Here is a 7500-nt window from a genome sequence, read left to right as displayed (position 1 = left end):
CAAAGACAAGAGCTTGGGTCCGGCCGGGAATCGAACCCTGGTCGGCAAGCTTGTATAGACAGTGACTAAGCCACGTGGCCAAGTGGCTTAGTCACTGTCTATACAAGCTTGCCGACCAGGGTTCGATTCCCGGCCGGACCCAAGCTCTTGTCTTTGTGTGATTTCGCCTGGGGCTCTGATCCCGAGGTCGTTAAGAGAATCCAGACATTAATGTATCAAAAATATATATGGCTTATTTGAATATATATATATATATATATATATATATATATATATATATATATATATATATATATGTATGTATGTATATATATAAATATATATATATATATAAATATATATATATATATATACATATATATATATATATATATACATACATATATATATATAAAATATATATATATATATATATATATATATATATATATATATATATATATATATATACAGTATATATACATACATATATATATATATATATATATATATATATATATATATACATATATATACATACATATATATATATATATATATATATATATATATATATATATATATATATATATATATATATATATATAGTGATTTTTAGAAGAAATTTCACGCAATTTCATTTCCGAATTTTACATAACCTACCCATTGTCGGATTTTTTATTTTAATCTTTCATTTAACTCAAATTTCCACATGCATCTTTTGTATTTTTTTTTTTATTTTTCTTTTTTACTTTTTTTTGGATTTTTTTATTTTCATTTTTTTTATAGATTTTCTATCCTTTTCTTTTATAATTCAGGAAGGATTTTATCTATTTACATGCAAAAAAATTGCCAAATGTGACGAACATATCTTTAAACACTGTTTTCTTTTGCTTTCGAGGACTTCGATGCTTTTGCTTCTGCTGATTATAGTATGCTTTTGATGGGTTATAATAGTAGCGGTACTGCTGACGTTGGTCCCTCTGTCCTGGCTGTTGCCTTGGACATGGTGGTTGAAGCTCTGCTTCGTATTCATTTCTGCTTTGTTCATCCATCAGAACAGTTTTAGCATTAACCACTTTTTTTTAACTTCTCCTCGAATGCTTCCTGTATGAATTCGCGTTTGTCCCCGTGTCTGTCCGGATGTAACTTCAAGGCCAAGCCTTTGAAGGCATTTAAAATTTCTGCCCTCATCGCCGTCTGACCCACACCCAAAATATCATAATGGCTTTGGCTTTCCCATTTCTTCTTTAGCGCCTTAGCATCTTCTATGAAGTTCAAGCATTCCTCAGATCCCTTTACCGTTCTAACAGCTTCGAAGTCCATGGCAGCGTCAAAGTTTGGAAAGGGGCTTTCCTCGTAGCATGTAGGCTCTGCATCCTTGAAGACCTTTCTCAATGGCTTGGCAGCAGTCCAGTATGATATCCGTGTCAACAGGGTTTCCGGAGGCTGCGTTCGCTTCAGCTCGAAGGAGATGCAGAGGAGCATTTTCAGTTTTTAGAATTTCCAGTAAATTTTCTTGGTCCTTTATCTGAAGATCTTTTTGGACGCAGCCATTTTCGAGTTCTTCTATTTTCTTATTATGGATTTTCTTAAATTCTTCCATTTCCGTTTTAAGAATTTCCCTTTTCTTCTCCTGTTCCTTTATGATCTTTTTGGAAGCAGTCGTTTTGCAGTTTTTCTATTTTCTCACTATGAAATTTCTTAATTTCTTCCAGTTCCCTGTTTAGAATTTCCTGTTTCTTCTCCTGTTCCTTCATCTGAAGATCTTTTTCAGCGCAAGTTTCAGCTTTTGATACTCGGTCTCTTTCTGAGCTTTCAGTTTTTCTTGCATCTCTTTCTCTGTATTCATCTCATCCATTACTCTTCTCAATTCATTTAGTTGTCCTTCTTTAAGCCCTCCTTCTCATAGCAAATATTATTCCACCGAATATGGCGCCAGCAGCAGCCAAACCGATGTAAGTTGTCTCGTTACCATGAGAAAGGATTTCCTCCCTCACTCGGATGTCGAATTCGGGGAGAAGTTTACCAACGAACCATCTTGATTTCAACTAGTCGTTGAATCTCAAAGCTTCTGCCTCCATTTGCCGCAATCCAAGTTCACACCCACGTAGTTTCTCACGAGCTTTCCAAAATCACTCAATCCAAGGACAGCGCTGCAGCCACCCACCGAAGAAGCCATCCTGAGAGGCGACTGCGCGACAGTCTCCAAAACGCAGCGCCTTTGGGAGAAGCCACGAAAACCACTTGAAGACTAAGGACTCCTGGAGAGTTCGCAGCTGTCCCTGAAGATTTAACGTCATATCCTCGCACGCATCGTTCCGTTCTTGGATAACTGAAGCTGCATTTTGAGGCCAGTTGTATTTTCCTCTAACAAATTGTCCGATCATATTCACACACACACACCGATTGCTTGTTTGAACACAGTAGGTTCGTATCAACATTGGTTTGAAAAAAAATGAAAAAGAGTCTTAGAAGAATTCTGAAGACTTTTCAGTCTCCTGGAGACTTTTTGGAGACACAGACTCCAACAACAGATCTAAGGGAAATTTTTGCCTCCTTTCCAGACGGAAGACGGTGTTAACTTAAGAAATAATAACAATAATAATAATAATGATAATAAAAATAATAATGATAATAATTATCACTACTATTTTTAATCCAATATAATTAAACAGTAATAATGTGAAATTCACTTTTCTATCGAATATATGGTAATAATTATTTATTTACAGGGTCCCTTTGAAAGTCTTCCGAAATTGCTTTAAAAGGTCAATTATCCTATTAGGTGTTGCATGCGTATATATATATATATATATATATATATATATATATATATATATATATATATATATATATATATAAATATTAGTGCACATACATATATATCTATGAAATATATGCATACAAACACACGCATACACACACACACACACACACACACACACATATATATATATATATATATATATATATATATATATATATATATCTATATATGGATAAATATCAACACAACATCGTGTTCAAATAGAAATAAATTTCTACCTCATACTTGGGATCGAACGCTAGCCCCTTCTAATGAAAGGCCAGGTCGAAACCAACCATGCCACGAGAGGCCATAAAAGGAAATCGGAACCTGACGCTAACTAGCTGTCCGAGGATTTACCTGGCGAAACATCAGTCTCTTACCAGCGAGTTTTACCCGATTTCCCCGGCCCACCACGTGACACAATTGGTAGTAATTCATTCAAATTACCCCTAATGAGTCAATATGGATAAATATCAACACAACATCGTGTTCAAATAGAAATAAATTTCTACCTCATACTTGGGATCGAACGCTAGCCCCTTCTAATGAAAGGCCAGGTCGAAACCAACCATGCCACGAGAGGCCATAAAAGGAAATCGGAACCTGACGCTAACTAGCTGTCCGAGGATTTACCTGGCGAAACATCAGTCTCTTACCAGCGAGTTTTACCCGATCATTCTCCCCATCTCTGTTTTTCTTCTATCTATCTTGAGCCCAACTTTAGGTGATATTCATACATTCTGCTAAGCTGGTTTTGCAAGTCCTGTGGTATACTGCTAATAAGGACAACGTCATCAGCATACTCTAGGTTAGCTAATTTCCTGTTACTTATCCAGTCCAATCATTCTCAGCCATCCCCAACTGTTCTATGCATTTCAAAATCCACGAGGAGGATAAACAACATAGGTAACAACACATTCCCTTGGAGTACTCCACTGTTCACTGGAAATTCATTTAAGACTCCAGTAACATTAACTTTGCACTTGCTATGCTCATGAATATACTTAAATCAAATTTATAAATTTAGGAGGAACTACAAAATACTGTAGGACTCTACATAAAACTGACTGGTGCACACTATCAAAGTCTTTCTGGTAGTCCACAAATGCCAACAAAAGTGGATTTCTTTATTCTACACATTGATATACCACATTTCTTAAAATAAAAAATTTGATCAGTACAACTTCTTCCTTTTTGAAATCCTTCTTATTCATCTCAGCTTTTCATCAGTCTTACTCTCTAGTCTCTTTAGAATGAGCATACTGTATATATTCCTTGGTACTGACGTAAGTGTTATGTCTGAAATTATTGCCATCAGTCAGATCACCTTTAATTGCCATTTCACCAACACTTCTAGCTCCCATTCATCAGGTTTTGGCTCTTCATGCCGCATTCAATAAAATAATCTTTTTAGTATTCTAGGAGTCACAACAATATCATCTCAGTAGTTATTCCATCGTATCCAGGCACTTTCCATATCTTTAGTTTTTAAATGACAACTTCGACTTCAAACACACTGAATTCATTCATTGGCACATCAAGGTCTTTCTCAACTTTAGGTATATCAATCAACTTATTCTCTTCATATCCTCTATCCATGACCTCACTAAAGTGTTCCATGCAACGTTGCCTTTCTTCATCCTTTCCTGTGATAACAGATCCAGTCCTCTTTTCAAAGGGTATATGCTCCTTCTTTGCCCCAGTAGATATTCTATTAATAATTCAATTAGCAATTCTTACACCATAGCCTCTCATTGTATTCATAACTTCGTCAGCCTCTTCTGCTTTCCTGTTTAGATACTCTCTCCAGTCATTCATGGCTTTTCCTTTTACTTCACTATCAATACTGGAATCTCAAGCATGCTCTATCTTGCAATTTTCATTACCTTCTCAAAAAATTTCAACAATCAATTTCTGTCTGTATCTCTTTTTCATAGTATCCCAAGTAACATTTGATATATATATATATATATATATATATATATATATATAAATATATAAATATATATATATATATATATATATATATATATATATATATATACTGTATATATATACTGTATATATATATATATATATATATATATATCTATATATATACATATATATATACTGTATATATATATATATATATATATATATATATATACATATATATATATATATATATATATATATATATATATATAGAAAAGAGAGAGAGAGAGAGAGAGAGAGAGAGAGAGAGAGAGAGAGAGAGAGAGAGAGAGAGAGAGAGAGAGAGAGAGAGAGAGGACGAATAGCTTGTGTTTAAGAAAGTTTTGCAGTCGGGTTATAATATATTTCAAAACTAAACGTCGAACTTTTTTGTCAACAAGTTGTTCGTGAGAATGGCATAGCAAATAACACAAGTATAACATATAATTATAAGTTAGAATCACAATAATGATAGAATTAAGATCTGGAGAAATTATAGTGAATTTACGTTCATCCATAATTTTTCGTGGTTCCCCTACCATCACACCCCTTACAGCTCTAGCAAGTACTTTCCCGGCCCACCGTCGTCCTCCCCCCGCCAGTTGCCCCCCCCCCCCCTAATAATCAAACTCTTCTACACCTGAAATTCTGGAATCTATAGATAATGGGGGTGACAGAAGGGGACTGGAGACGGCAGGACATTTGCTTTTGACTGTACCTGACCAATAAGGGACATAATTTGATATTTCCGTGATTTGAAGTCACAATACGAGGTAACACAATTTACATGGGGCAGACCATCCTTTAAGTGCTCTAAGGCACCGGGCAAGAAAACATTATTCAAAATTGCCTCCGTTTTTGTTCTGGCACAAGCAAACATGCTTTCAAAACACTTCTTGATAAGCTGGGAACCGGGGGGGGGATAGCTTAAAACCGATTTCAAATTACCCCCGCGGGCCGCGGTAGCTTGAAACCAGGGGGTTAGCTTAAAACCAGTTTCAAATTACACCCGGGGATAGCTTAAAACCGGTTTCAAATTACTCCCGGGTGGTAGCTTGAAATCAGGGGGTAGCTTAAAACCAGTTTCAAATTACCACCAGGGTAGCTTGAAAGCAGGGGGATAGCCTAAAACCAGTTTCAAATTAACCCCCGGGTAGCTTGAAACCAGGAGGTAGCTTAAAACCGGTTTCAAATTACCCACGGGGGTAGCTTAAACCCGGTTCCAAATTACCCTCGGGGGTAGCTTGAAACCAGGGGAGGGTAGCTTAAAACCGGTTACATATTACCCCCGGGGGTAGCTTGAAATCAGGGGGGTGGCTTAAAACCGGTTTCAAATTACTCCCGGCGTAGCTTGAAACCAAGGGGTAGCTTAAAACTGGTTTCAAATTACTCACGGGAGTAGCTTGAAACCAGGGGTTAGCTTAAAACCCGGTTTCAAATTACCTCCGGCGGTAGCTTGAAACCAGGGGTGGGCAGCTTAAAACCAGTTTCATAATACCCCAGGGGGGCTAGCATAAAATTGGTTTCAAGTTACCCCCGGTAGCCTGAAACCGGTTTCAAACTACCGGGGGGGATGTAAGATTTGGAGTGGATAATTTGAAACCGCTACACCTGGTCAGAGTCACCTGTAATTTGGAGAAATTTCATGGGGGATTGATTGATTGATTTCAGGTTTTCTGGCATCCTGATATCTAAGGTCATTGACGCCGATATCATTCATTATAAATAAACAATAAAAGAGTATTCAATTAAAACCATAAAAGCAAAGATGTCATTTCAAAAGGTAAAAACCTTTCATTAGACCTGCTTCTGAAGTTAAGTTAAAATTACCGCTAGCATGGTAGGACACACCATGTCCAAGAATCTTGGCAAGGATGAACCTGCCATCCTCACCTCGACTCTCAAACAGATGTCTATTTCTTTCACTACTATATGTGGGGCATTCGGTCAACAAATGCCTCACTAGAGAAATTTCATGGCGTTCTGTTAATTGTTGGTCCTGGTCATGACCCTGTGTGTGTGTGTGTATGTGTGTGTGTGTGTGTGTGCGCGTGTGTATGAGAGAGCACATTATAGCCACGAAAGGAAAGATGAAAATATTCGACTAGATGGGAGTTAGTAGTTTTGTCTTAATGATATCAATGGATTCACAAAGTACTAACTCCAATCAAGTTTTTTCAACAGTAGACGGCTCCATGGAGACCTACTACTTATAGCGTGCGAGTACCTTGGTCTTCTCAGCAGGAACAAGACCAGCTGGTGCCTTGGACTACCCAATGGCTCGTTGGTTGAGACCATCTTCAGATGAAAGTGGGGACACTGTCCCTTCTGTCTGTCCTCACCTTCTGTTGGCTTAACCCATCTATAACACAATCAATTTCGAGGGGAGAGAAGCTCCAGACAACCAAGGTGAATTTCTTCTGTCTGTTACTCAAAGCTGTACAACCAGATAGTAAGGTGATGAATTATTCGTCTTGCAATCGCAAGGTGGAGATCGGTCCCGCTAAGGCCCGTGTATTTAAGCTGTTTACCGGGGAAGTTACCAGTGTGGTTGGCCACAACGGTAGGGTATTTGGGTTGCCCAGCTGACGTTCTGGTGAGTATCTCTTCAGGAGAAATTGGAACTGAAACCAGATCCACCCTCATCTAGAACCACAATCTACACTTTACTAATAACCTTTCGTACCTCTTTGAGCTGTTGTTGTTGTTATTACTAGCAAAGCTACAACCCTAGTTGGAAAAGCAAGTTGCAA

The sequence above is a fragment of the Palaemon carinicauda genome, chromosome 44 (assembly GCF_036898095.1).
Source record: "Palaemon carinicauda isolate YSFRI2023 chromosome 44, ASM3689809v2, whole genome shotgun sequence".
NCBI classification, from domain to species: Eukaryota; Metazoa; Arthropoda; class Malacostraca; order Decapoda; family Palaemonidae; genus Palaemon; species Palaemon carinicauda.
The sequence above is the reverse complement of the archived record's forward strand: the minus strand, read 5'-3'. Positions refer to the sequence as shown.